The 16,650-nt window shown below is 49.9% G+C and overlaps 1 protein-coding gene across 1 annotated transcript in view; it reads left to right on the forward strand.

Annotated features, from left to right (window-relative positions):
* The window catches only part of LOC136618030 (gastrula zinc finger protein XlCGF66.1-like), a 461,032-nt gene that overhangs the window by 346,784 nt on the left and 97,598 nt on the right, over nucleotides 1-16,650 (forward strand). The gene's annotated exons all lie outside the window — the stretch shown is intronic.

A 16,650-nucleotide genomic window follows, 5' to 3' on the forward strand; every position in this document is an offset into this window, starting at 1 on the left:
ATTTCGCCGATGCTCGCTAAGGTTTCCTTGTGTGAAAATCTGGGCAATTCAAGAAAGTGATGGGAACAACACAGCAATGGACAGGGCAGGCGAGGGGCTACATGTTGGGCTGCATCTCAAGTTCACAGGTCCCACTATTAAGCCACAATAGCGGCAAGAGTGCCCCCCCCCCCCAAAAAAAAAAAACTTTTACTTCTGAAAAGCCCTCATTAGCAATGCATACCTTAGCTAAGCACCACACTACCTCCAACAAAGCACAATCACTGCCTGCATGACACTCCGCTGCCACTTCTCCTGTGTTACATGCTGCCCAACCGCCCCCCATCCCCCCCACAGCGCACACCAAAGTGTCCCTGCGCAGCCTTCAGCTGCCCTAATGCCTCACCACCCTCATGTCTATTTAGAAGTGCGTCTGCCATGAGGAGGAACCGCAGGCACACACTGCAGAGGTTGGCACGGCTAGGCAGCGACCCTCTTTAAAAGGGGTGGGGCGATAGCCCACAATGCTGTACAGAAGCAATGATAAATAGAATCCTGTGCCACCGCCATCAGGAGCTGCACACGTGGGCATAGCAATGGGGAACCTATGTGCCACACACTATTCATTCTGTCAAGGTGTCTGCATGCCCCAGTCAGACCGGGCTTTTTAATTCATAGACACAGGCAGGTACAACTTCCTATTGTGAAGTCCCTGTCGACCGACAGCATGGGTGGCTTCCTGGAACCCACCGGCGGTACATAAAAATATCCCATTGCAATGCCCAACACAGCTGAGGTAGTAATGTCGTGCTTAATGCAGGTGGGCTTCGGCCCACACTGCATGCCCCAGTCAGACTGGGGTTCTTTACAAGTGGAAACAGATGCATTTATAATTCCCTGTGGACCCACAGCATGGGTGGGTGCCAGGAAGCCACCGGCGGTACATAAAAATATCCCATTGCATTGCCCAACACAGCTGAGGTAGTAATGTCGTGCTTAATGCAGGTGGGCTTCGGCCCACACTGCATGCCCCAGTCTGACTGGGGTTCTTTACAAGTGGAAACAGATGCATTTATAATTCCCTGTGGACCCACAGCATGGGTGGGTGCCAGGAAGCCACCGGCGGTACATAGAAATATCCCATTGCATTGCCCAACACAGCTGAGGTAGTAATGCTGTGCTTAATACAGGTGGGCTTCGGCCCACACTGCATGCCCCAGTCAGACTGGGGTTCTTTACAAGTGGACAGATGTAGGTTAAACTCCGTGTGCACCTACAGCATGGGTGGCTCCCTGGAACCCACCGGCGATGCACAAAAATATCCCATTGCATTGCCCAACACAGCGGATGTAATGTCAGCTCTAATGCAGGTGGGCTAAAAATTCATTTGATTACACTGTAGGCGAGGGCCCCCAAAAATTGCTGTATCAACAGTACTAATGTACATCCAAAAAATTGGCCATGGCCAACCAAGAGGGCAGGTGAAACCCATTAATCGCTTTGGTTAATGTGGCTTAAGTGGTAACTAGGCCTGGAGGCAGCCCAGTTTAACGAAAAATTGGTTCAAGTTAAAGTTTCAACGCTTTTAAGAGCATTGAAACATATAAAAATTGTTTAGAAAAATTATATGAGTGAGCCTTGTGGGCCTAAGAAAAATTGCCCGTTCAGCGTGATTACGTGAGGTTTCAGGAGGAGGAGCAGGAGGAGGAGGAGGAGGAATATTAGACACAGATTGATGAAGCAGAAATGTCCCCGTTTTGGATGGTGATAGAGAACGATGCTTCCATCCGCGGGTGCAGCCTACGTATTGCTTACGTATCGCTGATGTCCGCTGGTGGAGAAGAGAAGTCTGGGGAAATCCAGGCTTTGTTCATCTTGATGAGTGTAAGCCTGTCGGCACTGTCGGTTGACAGGTGGGTACGCTTATCCGTGATGATTCCCCCAGCCACACTAAACACACTCTCCGACAAGACGCTAGCCGCAGGACAAGCAAGCACCTCCAGGGCATACAGCGCGAGTTCAGGCCACGTGTCCAGCTTCGACACCCAGTAGTTGTAGGTGGCAGAGGCGTCACGGAGGACGGTCGTGCGATCGGGTACGTACTCCCTCACCATCCTTTTACAGTGCTCCCGCCGACTCAGCCTTGACTGGGGAGCGGTGACACAGTCTTGCTGGGGAGCCAGAAAGCTGGCAAAGGCCTTGAAGAATGTTCCCCTGCCTGCGCTGTACATGCTACCTGATCTCTGCGCCTCCCCTGCTACCTGGCCCTCGGTACTGCGCCTTCTGCCACTAGCGCTGTCGGATGGGAAGTTTACCATCAGTTTGTCCACCAGCGCCCTGTGGTATAGCATCATTCTCGAACCCCTTTCCTCTTCGGGAATGAGAGTGGGCAGGTTCTCCTTATACCGTGGATCGAGCAGTGTGTACACCCAGTAATCCGTAGTGGCCAGAATGCGTGTAACGCGAGGGTCACGAGAAAGGCATCCTAACATGAAGTCAGCCATGTGTGCCAGGGTACCTGTACGCAACACATGGCTGTCCGCACTAGAAAGATCACTTTCAGGATCCTCCTCCTCCTCCTCTTCCTCCTCCTCAGGCCATACACGCTGAAAGGATGACAGCCCAGCAGCATGTGTACCCTCACCAGTGGGCCAAGCTGTCTCTTCCCCCTCCTCCTCATCCTCCTCATGCTCCTCCTCCTCAACGCGCTGAGATATAGACAGGCGGGTGCTCTGACTATCCAGCGACATACTGTCTTCCCCCGGCTCTGTTTCCGAGCGCAAAGCGTCTGCCTTTATGCTTTGCAGGGAACTTCTCAAGATGCATAGCAGAGGAATGGTGACGCTAATGATTGCAGCATCGCCGCTCATCACCTGGGTAGACTCCTCAAATTTTCCAAGGACCTGGCAGATGTCTGCCAACCAGGCCCACTCTTCTGTAAATAATTGAGGAGGCTGACTCACACTGCGCCGCGCAAGTTGGAGTTGGTATTCCACTATAGCTCTACGCTGCTCATAGAGTCTGGCCAACATGTGGAGCGTAGAGTTCCACTGTGTGGGCACGTCGCACAGCAGTCGGTGCACTGGCAGATTAAACCTATGTTGCAGTGTCCGCAGGGTGGCAGCGTGCGTGTGGGATTTGCGGAAATGTGCGCAGAGCTTTCCGAGCAGGTATGACAAGTGGGGGTAGCTTTTCAGAAAGCGCTGAACCACCAAATTAAACACATGGGCCAGGCATGGCACGTGCGTGAGGCTGCCGAGCTGCCGAGCTGCAGAGCCGCCACCAGGTTACGGCCGTTGTCACACACGACCATGCCCGGTTGGAGGCTCAGTGGCGCAAGCCAGTGGTCAGTCTGCTCTGTCAGGTCGTGCAGGGCTGGGATGGCACATCGGGAAAAGTAGTGGCGACTGGGAACCGAGTAGCGCGGGGCAGCCGCCGCCATCATGCTTTTGAAAGCCTCCGTTTCCACAAGCCTATACGGCAGCATCTCTAGGCTGATCAATTTGGCAATGTGCACGTTTAACGCTTGAGCGTGCGGGTGCGTGGCGTCGTACTTGCGCTTGCGCTCAAACTGTGGCACTAGCGACGTCTGGACGCTGCGCTGAGAGACATTGCTGGATGGGGCCGAGGACAGCGGAGGTGAGGGTGTGGGTGCAGGCCAGGAGACGGTAGTGCCTGTGTCCTCAGAGGGGGGTTGGATCTCAGTGGCAGGTTGGGGCACAGGGGGAGAGGCAGTGGTGCAAACCGGAGGCGGTGAACAGGCATCGTCCCACCTTGTGGGGTGCTTGGCCATCATATGCCTGCGCATGCTGTTGGTGATGCCTCCCCAGCTGATCTTGGCGCGACAAAGGTTGCACACCACTGTTCGTCGGTCGTCAAGCGTCTCTGTGAAAAACTGCCACACCGTAGAGCACCTTGACCTGTGCAGGGTGGCATGGCGCGAGGGGGCGCTTTGGGAAACAGTTGGTGGATTATTCGGTCTGGCCCTGCCTCTACCCCTGGCCACCGCACTGGCTCGGCCTGTGCCCATACCCTCACTTGGCCCTCCGCGTCCTCGGCCGCGTCCACGTCCTATAGGCCTACCCCTACCCCTCAGCATGCTGTATTACCAGTGATTTGATTTCCCAGGCAGGAAATAAATTGGCGCAAGCCTGCAGGCCAAATATAATTTTTTCCCTGCTTTTTTGCAAAGGGAAGGCCCTACTGCGTATATTCAATGAACAATAACTTTTATAACTGTGATGTGGCACTGAAAAAGTGTCACACAACTTTAGTGTAGCAGAGTTATTAACTCTGGCAGAGCAGGTATTTGCCAGTCAGGAAAGACAATGGCGCAAGCCTGCAGTAAACCGTAGCTGGTTGCATTTGATTTTTGTACGTTCTCCACGCAGCACACACGTACACGGAGACCTTAGGACTGACACAGGCAGGCCAAATATAATTTTTTCCCTGCTTTTTTGCAAAGGGAGGGCCCCACTGCGGATATTCAATGAACAATAACTGTGTTGTGGCCCTGCCTACACAATTCTGTCCCTGTCGTATCAATGGAGGGTGCAATGCTCTGCACAGACGATTTTTAGAAAAAAAAAAAAATGCAACACTGCTAACAGCAGCCTGCACAGTACTCCACACAGTTAAATGTGGCCCTAGAAAGGACCGTTGAGGTTCTTGAAGGCTACACTCACTCCTAACACTCTCCCTGCCTAAGCACCACTTCTGTCCCTAATGCCGGGTGTAATGCTCTGCACTGCCGATTTTGAGAAAAAAAAAAACAAAACACTGCTAGCAGCAGCCTGCACACAGGTAGATGTGGCCCTAAGAAGGACCTTTGGGGTTCTTGAAGCCTACACTAACTCCTAACGCTCTCCCTACAGCAGCTCAGGCACCAGCAGCACTGTCCCTCACTAACTCACAAGACATCTGAGGCGAGCCGCGGGAGGGGCCGACTTTTATACTCGGGTGACATCTGATCTTCCCAGCCACTCACTGCAGGGGGGGTGGTATAGGGCTTGAACGTCACAGGGGGAAGTTGTAATGCCTTCCCTGTCTTTCAATTGGCCAGAAAAGCGCGCTAACGTCTCAGAGAGGAAACTGAAAGTAACCAGAACACCGCGTGGTACTCGTTACGAGTAACGAGCATCCCGAACACCCTAATATTCGCACGAATATCAAGCTCGGACGAGTACGTTCGCTCATCTCTATTTTTTATGCTATTATACCTGTATGCAAGTTCTATTCAAAGCTAAAATGAGAAAAACTTAATCTGTCGCCTTACATCAGATATTCCAAAGGCCTTGCAAGGCGAAGACAAAATGTATCTTGAACACCGCAAGGAAGAACCGGATACGAAGGTCGTGTGCTTGGCTGTTTTCCCAAAAGTGCCGTATCAAGATAACGACTGTTTAACTACGTATATAACTATCACTGCCTCAGGCGGAAATGCGGACTTCACATATATGGTTATTCAGTGAATTTGAGCCAATGAGCCCATCACCCATTCCTAGTGATGTGACCAAAGGGTATAAGACCCCATGTAATCTGTAATAAAGTGCGCAGCTATGTCCCCGTGTGAGGAACTATACCAGACCTCCGTGTGTGGTGTCTTTTCTTTACCACTGGCAGCGGGGCATTGGGGTGGGCCTGATTGGTGGGCCTAACGCACTCCATCACGCTACTGTTAAGGACCGCTGCACGGTCACATAACCTTTCAGGTCTAGAGGTCCAAATTAGTCAGTACCTGGGTGCACCAGGGAAACCAAGAACTAAACTCAGAGACAGTTATCGGTTTCCTCAGATACGGCAAGTATACTGGTTCTCTCCTGGCATAAGACGAGTGCGCACTGAGCATTTATTCAGTCTTTTAAAGCCTTCAGTACAGGAAAGGAATGATTCATTAGTCACAGCGTTAATCTTATGGGGTTAGACACAGATTATGAGTTATACATTGTTCGGCAATTGCATAGCGTGAGAGTCTATGAAATGTCCTTCAAAATATCTGTTTATCCAGCGTGTCTGGTGCTTCCCTTGTGATTGAGATGGTCAGCACAGCCAGTTCCTTTGTTGAAAGCTGGAGGCGTGGGGGGCTTCTTCTGATAACAATTGTACATCAGGCACCCAGACTTGTTTTCTCGGAAGAACAGAAACAGATCATTAGACACTGTACCGTACCTTCTGCTCTAAACTTATTTCTGCTTTGAATTATTGTTTTACTACGCACAAGCTTATTTACATCTTATAATCCTCCATTTTGTATCTAGCAGCCATTTTGAGACAGATTCTTTCATATTGTGAGCTTGTACCTTCTCACTACAATGCCGCTCACATACACACACATAGCCACCGCCAACTGTTAAGGGAAGCTGGAATCCGGACTATGAATTATGAACACAATCCTTGGAGTTTAAAGGTTTGTTTTAAAACTAGCAAGGTTTAACTGATAAATTGCAGATTCATTCTAAAAAGAGACTGGTGATGCAGATATATGTATATATAAAATTTATTAAAACACCCCCCCCCCCCCTCCGCCCCCCTGATGTCATTCAGAGAAGAGTGGGGTAAATGCATATGGATTTGTGGTAAATCATAATGCCCCATTTTGACCATATCTTCGCAGAAAAGCCTCCGATTGGGAAATTGTGCCTGGCATATTTCCAGTCATGATTTTATCTATTCTGCGAAACCAAGCAAGACACATACATTATGCCCAGTGTTATAATAATAATACATGTTTCTCACATCAGCCTAGGCAAACACGTGTATGTATGTATATGTATAATATACATATTGGTATATCTTCCTTCTTAGTAGATAACCAGCATCTAAATGGCTAACTCAGTTCATGTTGTACACTGGTATGTGGATGTAGGCTCATAGTTTGGCTTAGGAATGTCTAGAGATAGCGGTTTCTAATCCTGTATGCATATAGAAACTGCTAGAACAGTGTATACAGCACTAAGTTTCTATTCCTGGGAACACTGCGGAATGGCCGGGTGATGTATTAGGTTTTTTTGTTTGCCATTCATCCAGTTTTCCAGTGTTTGACGAAACGCTGATGGTATGCTGAGCGTAGTCTCAAAAGGTTTTTATAAAATAGGCATTCCAAGCAAAGGTTCGCGTCCCTGCTGAATGATGGGTGATCTAGGAGTAGCACAATACTGTATTACTGGAATAGTTGTGTGGCGTATATAGATCATATTAAATGGATAATAGGTAGCAAACAGATGGATGTTGAAAATGTTACACAGCACCGCAGATGGTACCTCATATAGAAGAGAACCAGAATGTGAGCAAGTTGAAAAAGTTTGATGTTAGGCTAAGTGAGCCGTTCTGGAAGAATGTGATGATAATGGAAAATAGAAAGGGTATTGGAATAAAAATGGTGGATTCCTGTATAGTTATTGCCTCCTGGAGAAGGAGGTGGTGGCTGCTTCTTCCTTGTGGATAATGGGAAGTCAAATGGTGATGCTGCCCCCTCTGATAAGGAGGCAGCACATGATGCGCTTGCTCCTATTACGCTGGCCCTACTCCCATACAAGCCCTTGGATGGACTTGGTGGTATTGTACACAAGCAAGGCATGATGAGATGCTTTCCCGGCTTGATAGTGCTCTTAGTCGGGCCATGCCCCAGGTGGCCATTTTAGTGTCAGTTATGTCCTGCGGCTATTTTAGAATCTTGTGTAACAATACCTTCGGCCACCACCCAAGCTCCATCTTAGCTCCATAGCAGGCACAGTCTGGCTCCTCACCTCCCTGAGATGTACCTTTTACCTAGCATCCCAATGCTTGCTCTGATTATGGTACAGAACACCAGTGATAAGTGCTTTCTCTGAATTGTGTAGAAATATTTAGAACCCCTCCATCCTGTGTCCTCTGTGTCTTGATGATATGTTGTCTATCTTAAGTGTGTGCTATAAGATAGGGTCAGTATGATACTGTGGGATATTTAGTCATGGCAGAGGAATACCCTATCTCCCCGAAAATAAGACAGTGTCTTATATTAATTTTTTGCTCATTTTTTTTTACCTTTTTACATGTATGGCTGCCTGGACAGTATTTAAATTGACTTTTTAAATTAACTGTAAACAGGGCTTTATTTTGAAGTAGGGCTTATATTTCAAGCATCCTTAAAAATTCTAAAAAAAATCATGCTAGGTCCTATTTTCAGGGAAAGAGGGTATGTATGGTCTCTTTACGATAAGTGTCAGGTAGTGAGGGAACAGGTTGCTATGGGTGACAGTAGCACTGACAAGGATCGGGGATAGTAGGCAGCAGGACAGACTAATAGTATTAAATAGTATTAAATGAGGTTGAAAGACAATAGCTTGAGTGCTGTCTCTGTGTAATATGGCTAGCTCACAAATGGTTAAATAATCATTTTCATTTGAATGCTTGGTCCTTATGAAGCTGCTTCCTCCCAGACTCACAGAAGGGTGAGGGGAAAAGGGGGACTGACCTTCTAATGTAGGAGTCTGGGAGCTGTTCTCTGCTTGCATGAAATCAATAGAGACTTGTAATGAAGATGAACATGATGAAGTGAATAACTGTTATTTGCACAAACTTCTTCTAAAACACTAAGGTACAAGGATCTTAAGGTATATTCTTGCTGTTATTTGTGTAAATGTACGTTCAGTGATTTGCTGGGCATGTGTATAATTGTTAAATGGTGCTATTGTTGTGTTTTCAGAGTGATAATGTCATTTAATAGGGGGAAAAGTTGATGATTACCTTTATGTGAGACCTGAGTGTTTCTATTATGAGAAAAATATTACAATGAAACTAATGGCTAGCCCTGGGAATAGCAAGCCTTTTAAGTATATTGCTTGTGGTTCCTTCTTGTGTTGGAAACAATAGCTGCAGCTGGACAAAAGTTCTGAGATAGGTTTCAATTTTTCAATGACAGTATTTTGGCTCCATGATGTCTCAGTCAACACTGTCATAGGTTTCGCTTAGACATTGGTCCACAGAATGTCACTTTCGCCTACACTGCGCCCTGTTCATGCCACTCAATGTGTCAGTGTTGCAACAGCCTCAACCCAGCTGCCATGCTGCATCTGGAAAAGGAGTGGAGAAGGGGTTATAATTACCTGATGTTTTCTTCCTTTCACATGACTATGCACTAGCTAAGGGCCCATGTGACAATGGATTCAGTCATGTTGAGCAGTCATTAGACAACCCTGATATTGCACTCTTTGTGGATGGATTGAGGTATGGTCAAGAAGGCAGGATCTATACAGGTTATGTTGTGCTCTCCTTACATGATGTGGTCATGGCCGAACCCCTTCCATCTCGCATGTCAGTCCGAGAACCTGAATTGTGAGCCCTGGAAGAAGCATGCAAGCATGCTCAATAAAACAGAGCTAATGTCTACATAGACTCGCGCTATGCCTATGGCATTGTTCATGACTATGGACCCAGCTGGAGACCAAGGTCATTCTTGACAGCAAATGAAAAAGCTATTAAAAACACTAGAGGTGTACAGGAACTTATGGAAGCCCTCTTGCTGCCCAAGAGAGTGACCTGAAAATGCAACTTGGCAAGCTGTGAAGACAGCCAAACAGAAGCCCAGACTTGATCCTTCAGGGTTGCAGCAGTACAGGTATCCCCTCAGAAGTCACCCCAGTGGATTATGACCTGTTGATACAGTTGCAAAAGGAACAATGGGAACCAGCGGGAAGGGCAGAGACACCTGGACATAAATGGATGGTATCCAACAAGCTCTGTCTTCAACAGGCCCCTATCCCATCATGGCTCCGGCCTCCCATGGAAATACACACCTGTCAAAGAAAGCTATGACAGATGTGTTTGCTAGTCACTGGTATGCACCAGGATTTAGGGTCACGGCAGCTAAATACATACAGGGCTACATGATTTATGCATAGAACAATGTGGGTAGGTCTGTATAGGCTCCCATGCAGTGCACCCCTCATCCCGACTACCCATTCCAGTGTCTTCAAGTAGACTACATCCAACTGCCAAAGATAGGCAGGTATGAGTTTGTTCTAGTCTGCTTAGACCTGTTCTCAGGGTAGCCAGTCTGACCTACCCAATCACAAATGCCACCACCAAGAACTGATATCTGAGGTGGTATACAGATACAGTGTATCAGAGACAACTGAGAGTGACCAAGGTACTCCTACCCCCAACTCTTTAATTACTTTCTGTATCACTTCTCCTGTGGAAGAACAGGCCTTTAATGCTCCATACCATTCAAAAAGCAGTGGTAGAGTAGAGAGCTTAAATGGTACCTTAGAAACCACGATCCAGAAGGCCATGGCAGAGCTCAACAGACCCTGGACCGAGAGCCTCCCCATCACTCTTCTCCATAAGGTACACACCTGACAGAATAGGCCTCAGCCCATATGAGGAACATTTTGAGTCGGCCCCAAGGATAGGAATGTATTTACCGCGATAACTCCAGATGCAGCATGGTACCTTGACAAACTGTATTATTGCTCTCACAAAACGCTTTAACTAATGTACATTCTCGAGTGTTTGCTTCCCTTCCAGATCCTGACAGCTTAGAAGGAACTCATTATGGAGATTTGATGGTTACCAAAAGATATGTCCGCAAAGCTCTAGAGCCCAGATTTGATGGTTCATAACTAGTGATGAGCGAACGTACTCGTCCGAGCTTGATGCTCGGGCGAATATTAGGGTGTTCGGGATGCTCGTTACTCTTAACGAGCACCACGCGGTGTTCGGGTTACTTTCACTTTCCTCTGTGAGACGTTAGCGCGCTTTTCTGGCCAATTGAAAGACAGGGAAGGCATTACAACTTCCCCCTGTGACGTTCAAGCCCTATACCACCCCCTGCTGTGAGTGGCTGGGGAGATCAGATGTCACCTGAGTATAAAAGTCGGCCCCTCCCGTGGCTCGCCTCAGATGCCTTGTGAGTTAGCTGAGGGAAAGTGCTGCTGCTGGTGCTGCTGTAGGGAGAGTGTTAGGAGTGAGTGTAGGCTTCAAGAACCCCAACGGTCCTTCTCAGGGCCACATCTATCCGTGTGCAGTACTGTGGAGGGTGCTGTTAGCAGTGTTGCACAATTTTTTTTTTTTTTCAAAATCGACTGTCTGCAGAGCATTGCGCTCTGCAGTAATAGTCCAGGGATAGAAGTGGTGGTTAGGCAGGGAGAGTGTTAGGAGTGAGTGTAGGCTTCAAGAACCCCAACGGTCCTTCTTAGGGCCACATTTAACAGTACTGTGCAGGCTGCTGTTAGCAGTGTTGCATATTTTGTTTTTCAAAATCGGCTGTGCAGAGCATTGCGCCCTGCAGTAATACTACAGGGAGAGAATTGTGTAGGCAGGGCCAGAAGACATATATTATTGATTGAATATAGTCAGTGGGCCTTTTCTTTAAAAAAAAAGGGAAAAATTCTATGTGCCCTGCCTCTGTCAGTCCTCAGCGTTCTGTGTACGTGTGTGGTAAGTGGAGATAGTAAAAAAAGCATACACAGCCAGCTACGTTTAACAGCAGTGTTGCGCCAATTTATTTCCTGCCTTCCTGGGAAAAATCACCGCTCTGCTGCACTTCATATAACTGCATTTCTGTGGAACAGATTTCTTATCTGATTGAATATAGTCAGTGGGCCTTTTCTTTAAAAAAAAAGGGAAAAATTCTATGTGGCCTGCCTCTGTCAGTCCTCAGCGTTCTGTGTACGTGTGTGGTGGGTGGAGATAGTAAAAAAATCATACGCAGCCAGCTACGTTTAACAGCAGTCTTGCGCCAATTTATTTCCTGCCTGCCTGGGGAAAATCACCGCTCTGCTGCACTTCATATAACTGCATTTCTGTGGAACAGATTTCTTATCTGATTGAATATAGTCAGTGGGCCGGCCTTCCCTTTAAAAAAAAAGGGAAACATTCTATTTGTCCTGCAGGCTTGCGCCAATTTATTTCCTGCCTGGGAAATCACTGGTAATACAGCATGCTGAGGGGTAGGGGTAGGCCTAGAGGACATGGACGTGGCCGAGGACGCGTAGGCCCAAGTGAGGGTGTGGGCACAGGCCGAGCTCATGATCCAGGTGTATCGCAGCCGACTGCTGCGCGATAAGGAGAGAGGAACGTTTCTGGCGTCCCCACATTCATCGCCCAATTAATGGGTCCACGCGGGAGACCTTTATTAGAAAATGAGCAGTGTGAGCAGGTCCTGTCGTGGATGGCAGAAAGTGCTTCGAGCAAGTTATCGTCCACCCACAGTTCTGCGCCGTCCACTGCTGCAAATCCGAATCCTCTGGCTGCTGCTCCTCCTTCCTCCCAGCCTCCTCACTCCACTACAATGACATATGCTCAGGAGCTGGAAGACTCCCAGGAACTGTTCTCGGGCCCCTGCTCAGATTGGGCAGCAGTGGTTCCTCTCCCACCAGAAGAGTTTATCGTCACTGATGCCCAACCATTGGAAAGTTCCCGGAGTCCGGGGGATGAGGCTGGGGACTTCCGGCAACTGTCTCAAGACCTTTCAGTGGGTGAGGAGGATGATGACGATGAGACACAGTTGTCTTGCAGTGAGGTAGTAGTAAGGGCAGTAAGTCCGAGGGAGGAGCGCACAGAGGATTCGGAGGAAGAGCAGCAGGACGATGAGGTGACTGACCCCACCTGGTGTGCAACGCCTACTCAGGACAGGTCTTCAGAGGGGGAGGCAAGTGCAGCAGCAGGGCAGGTTGGAAGAGGCAGTGCGGTGGCCAGGGGTAGAGGCAGGGCCAGACCGAATAATCCACCAAGTGTTTCCCAAAGCGCACCCTCGCGCCATGCCACCCTGCAGAGGCCGAGGTGCTCTAAGGTCTGGCAGTTTTTCACTGAGACGCCTGACGACCGACGAACAGTGGTGTGCAACCTTTGTCGCGCCAAGATCAGCCGGGGAGCCACCACCAACAGCCTCACCACCACCAGCATGCGCAGACATATGATGGCCAAGCACCCCACGAGGTGGGACGAAGGCCGTTCACCGCCTCCGGTTTGCACCGCTGCCTCTCCCCCTGTGCCCCAACCTGCCACTGAGATCCAACCCCCCTCTCAGGACACAGGCACTACCATCTCCTGGCCTGCACCCACACCCTCACCTCCGGTGTCCTCGGCCCCATCCAGCAATGTCTCGCACCGCACCGTCCAGCCGTCGCTAGCGCAAGTCTTTGAGCGAAAGCGCAAGTACGCCGCCACGCACCCGCACGCTCAAGCGTTAACCGTCCACATAGCCAAATTTATCAGCCTTGAGATGCTGCCGTATAGGGTTGTGGAAACGGAGGCTTTCAAAGCTATGATGGCGGCGGCGGCCCCGCGCTACTCAGTTCCCAGTCGCCACTACTTTTCCCGATGTGCCGTCCCAGCCCTGCACGACCACGTCTCCCGCAACATTGTACGCCCCCTCACCAATGCGGTTAGTGGCAAGGTCCACTTAACTACGGACACGTGGACAAGCACAGGCGGGCAGGGCCACTACATCTCCCTGACGGCACATTGGGTGAATTTAGTGGAGGCTGGGACAGAGTCAGAGCCTGGGACCGCTCACGTCCTACCCACCCCCAGAATTGTGGGCCCCAGCTCGGTGGTGGTATGTTCGGCGGTGTATGCTTCCTCCACTAAAGCACCCTCCTCCTCCTCCTCCTCCGCAACCTCTGTCTCGCAATCTAGATGTGTCAGCAGCAGCAGGACGTCGCAAGCAGTCGGTGTCGCGCGGCGTGGCTGCACAGCGGTGGGCAAGCGTCAGCAGGCCGTGCTGAAACTACTCAGCTTAGGAGATAGGAGGCACACGGCCCACGAACTGCTGCAGGGTCTGACAGAGCAGACCGACCGTTGGCTTGCGCCGCTGAGCCTCCAACCGGGCATGGTCGTGTGTGACAACGGCCGTAACCTGGTGGCGGCTCTGCAGCTCGGCAGCCTCACGCACGTGCCATGCCTGGCCCATGTCTTTAATTTGGTGGTTCAGCGCTTTCTGAAAAGCTAATCACGCTTGTCAGACCTGCTCGTAAAGGTGCGCCGGCTCTGCGCACATTTCCGCAAGTCCCACACAGACGCTGCCACCCTGCGCACCCTGCAACATCGGTTTAATCTGCCAGTGCACCGACTGCTGTGCGACGTGCCCACACGGTGGAACTCTACGCTCCACATGTTGGCTAGGCTCTATGAGCAGCGTAGAGCTATAGTGGAATACCAACTCCAACATGGGCGGCGCAGTGGGAGTCAGCCTCCTCAATTCTTTTCAGAAGAGTGGGCCTGGTTGGCAGACATCTGCCAGGTCCTTCGAAACTTTGAGCAGTCTACCCAGGTGGTGAGCGGCGATGCTGCAATCATTAGCGTCACCATTCCTCTGCTATGCATCTTGAGAAGTTCCCTGCAAACCATAAAGGCAGCCGCTTTGCGCTCGGAAACAGAGTCGGGGGAAGACAGTATGTCGCTGGATAGTCAGAGCACCCTCCTGTCTATATCTCAGCGCGTTCAAGAGGAGGAGGAGCATGAGGAGGATGAGGAGGGGGAAGAGACAGCTTGGCCCACTGCTGACGGTACCCATGCTGCTTGCCTGTCATCATTTCAGCGTGTATGGCCTGAGGAGGAGGAGGAGGAGGAGGATCCTGAAAGTGATCTTCCTAGTGCGGACAGCCATGTGTTGCGTACAGGTACCCTGGCACACATGGCTGACTTCATGTTAGGATGCCTTTCTCGTGACCCTCGCGTTACACGCATTCTGGCCACTACGGATTACTGGGTGTACACACTGCTCGACCCACGCTATAAGGAGAACCTTCCCACTCTCATTCCCGAAGAGGAAAGGGGTTCGAGAGTGTTGCTATACCACAGGACCCTGGCGGACAAGCTGATGGTAAAATTCCCATCCGACAGCGCTAGTGGCAGAAGGCGCAGTTCCGAGGGCCAGGTAGCAGGGGAGGTGCGGAGATCGAGCAGCATGTACAGCCCAGGCAGTGCAACAGTCTTTAAGGGCCTGGACAGCTTTATGGCTCCCCAGCAAGACTGTGTCACCGCTCCCCAGTCAAGGCTGAGTCGGCGGGAGCACTGTAAAAGGATGCTGAGGGAGTACGTAGCCGATCGCACGACCGTCCTCCGTGACGCCTCTGCCACCTACAACTACTGGGTGTCGAAGCTGGACATGTGGCCTGAACTAGCGCTGTATGCCCTGGAGGTGCTTGCTTGTCCTGCGGCTAGCGTCTTGTCGGAGAGGGTGTTTAGTGCGGCTGGGGGAATCATCACAGATAAGCGTACCCGCCTGTCAACCAACAGTGCCGACAGGCTAACACTCATCAAGATGAACAAAGCCTGGATTTCCCCAGACTTCTCTTCTCCACCAGCGGACAGCAGCGATACCTAAGCAATACGTAGGCTGCACCCGCGGATGGAAGCATCGTTCTCTATCACCATCCAAAACGGGGACATTTCTGCTTCATCAATCTGTGTATAATATTCCTCCTCCTCCTCCTGCTCCTCCTCCTGAAACCTCACATAATCACGCTGAACGGGCAATTTTTCTTAGGCCCACAAGGCTCACTCATATAATTTTTCTAAAAATTTTTTATACGTTTCAATGCTCTTAAAAGCGTTGGAACTTTAACTTGAACCAATTTTTCGTTAAACTGGGCTGCCTCCAGGCCTAGTTACCACTTAAGCCACATTAACCAAAGCGATTAATGGGTTTCACCTGCCATCTTGGTTGGGCATGGGCAATTTTTACTGAGGTACATTAGTACTGTTGGTACACCAATTTTTTTGGGCCCTCACCTACAGTGTAATCATAGCAATTTCTATGTTCTTCGCCTGCACTCATGGTACAGAAAGGTGTGTGGGGTTGGCCTACACTTTAGCTACATAAATGTAACTTGGGCCTTGGCTATACTGCAGCTACTGAAATGGAACTAAGACTGCGCTCCCACTATACTGCTGCTTCGGAATTGTTACTGGGGCCTGTCTTGAGTGCTACTATTACTGAAATGGAACTAATACTGTGCTCCCCCTATAATGCTGCTAGTGATATGTTAGTGGGGCCTGTCCTAATGCTACGGCTGAAATGTTACAAATTATGGGCTCTGCCTATACCGCTGCTAATGGTATGTCTCTGGGGTGTGGAAACAGAGGCTTCCCAAAGACATGATGGCGGCGAGGCCATTTCCCACCAACGCGGTTACTGTTAAGGTGCATATAACCACGGACACGTGGAGAGGACACGTAGTGCCTCAAAAACATCCCCCTCCTCCTCCAACAATGAAAACATTCTTGGCAAATGCCTTTGTATTGGTTCGTCTGGTGGCAGTCCAAGAATTTCACCTTTACCGACACAACAAGAGAGCCCTCCCACCATCCCCCCGCCACAGCCCACTTAATCCTGGCCACATTCCGAAAACCAACAAAATACAACCGTGCTACTAGGTCCGCAGTCACCACCACATTACCACCAACGCGGTTACTGTTAAGGTACATATTACCAGTCTGACTGGGGCATATAGACACCTTGACAGAATGAATAGTGTGTGGCACATAGGTTCCCCATTGCTATGCCCACGTGTGCAGCTCCTGATGGAGGTGGCACAGGATTGGATTTCTCATTGCTTCTGTACAGCATTGTGGGCTATCGCCCCACCACTTTTAAAGAGGGTCGCTGCCTAGCCGTGCCAACCCTCTGCAGTGTGTGCCTGCTTTTCCTGTGGCAGACGCACTTATAAATAGACATGAGGGTGG

The sequence above is a fragment of the Eleutherodactylus coqui genome, chromosome 1, assembly GCF_035609145.1.
Source record: "Eleutherodactylus coqui strain aEleCoq1 chromosome 1, aEleCoq1.hap1, whole genome shotgun sequence".
NCBI classification, from domain to species: Eukaryota; Metazoa; Chordata; class Amphibia; order Anura; family Eleutherodactylidae; genus Eleutherodactylus; species Eleutherodactylus coqui.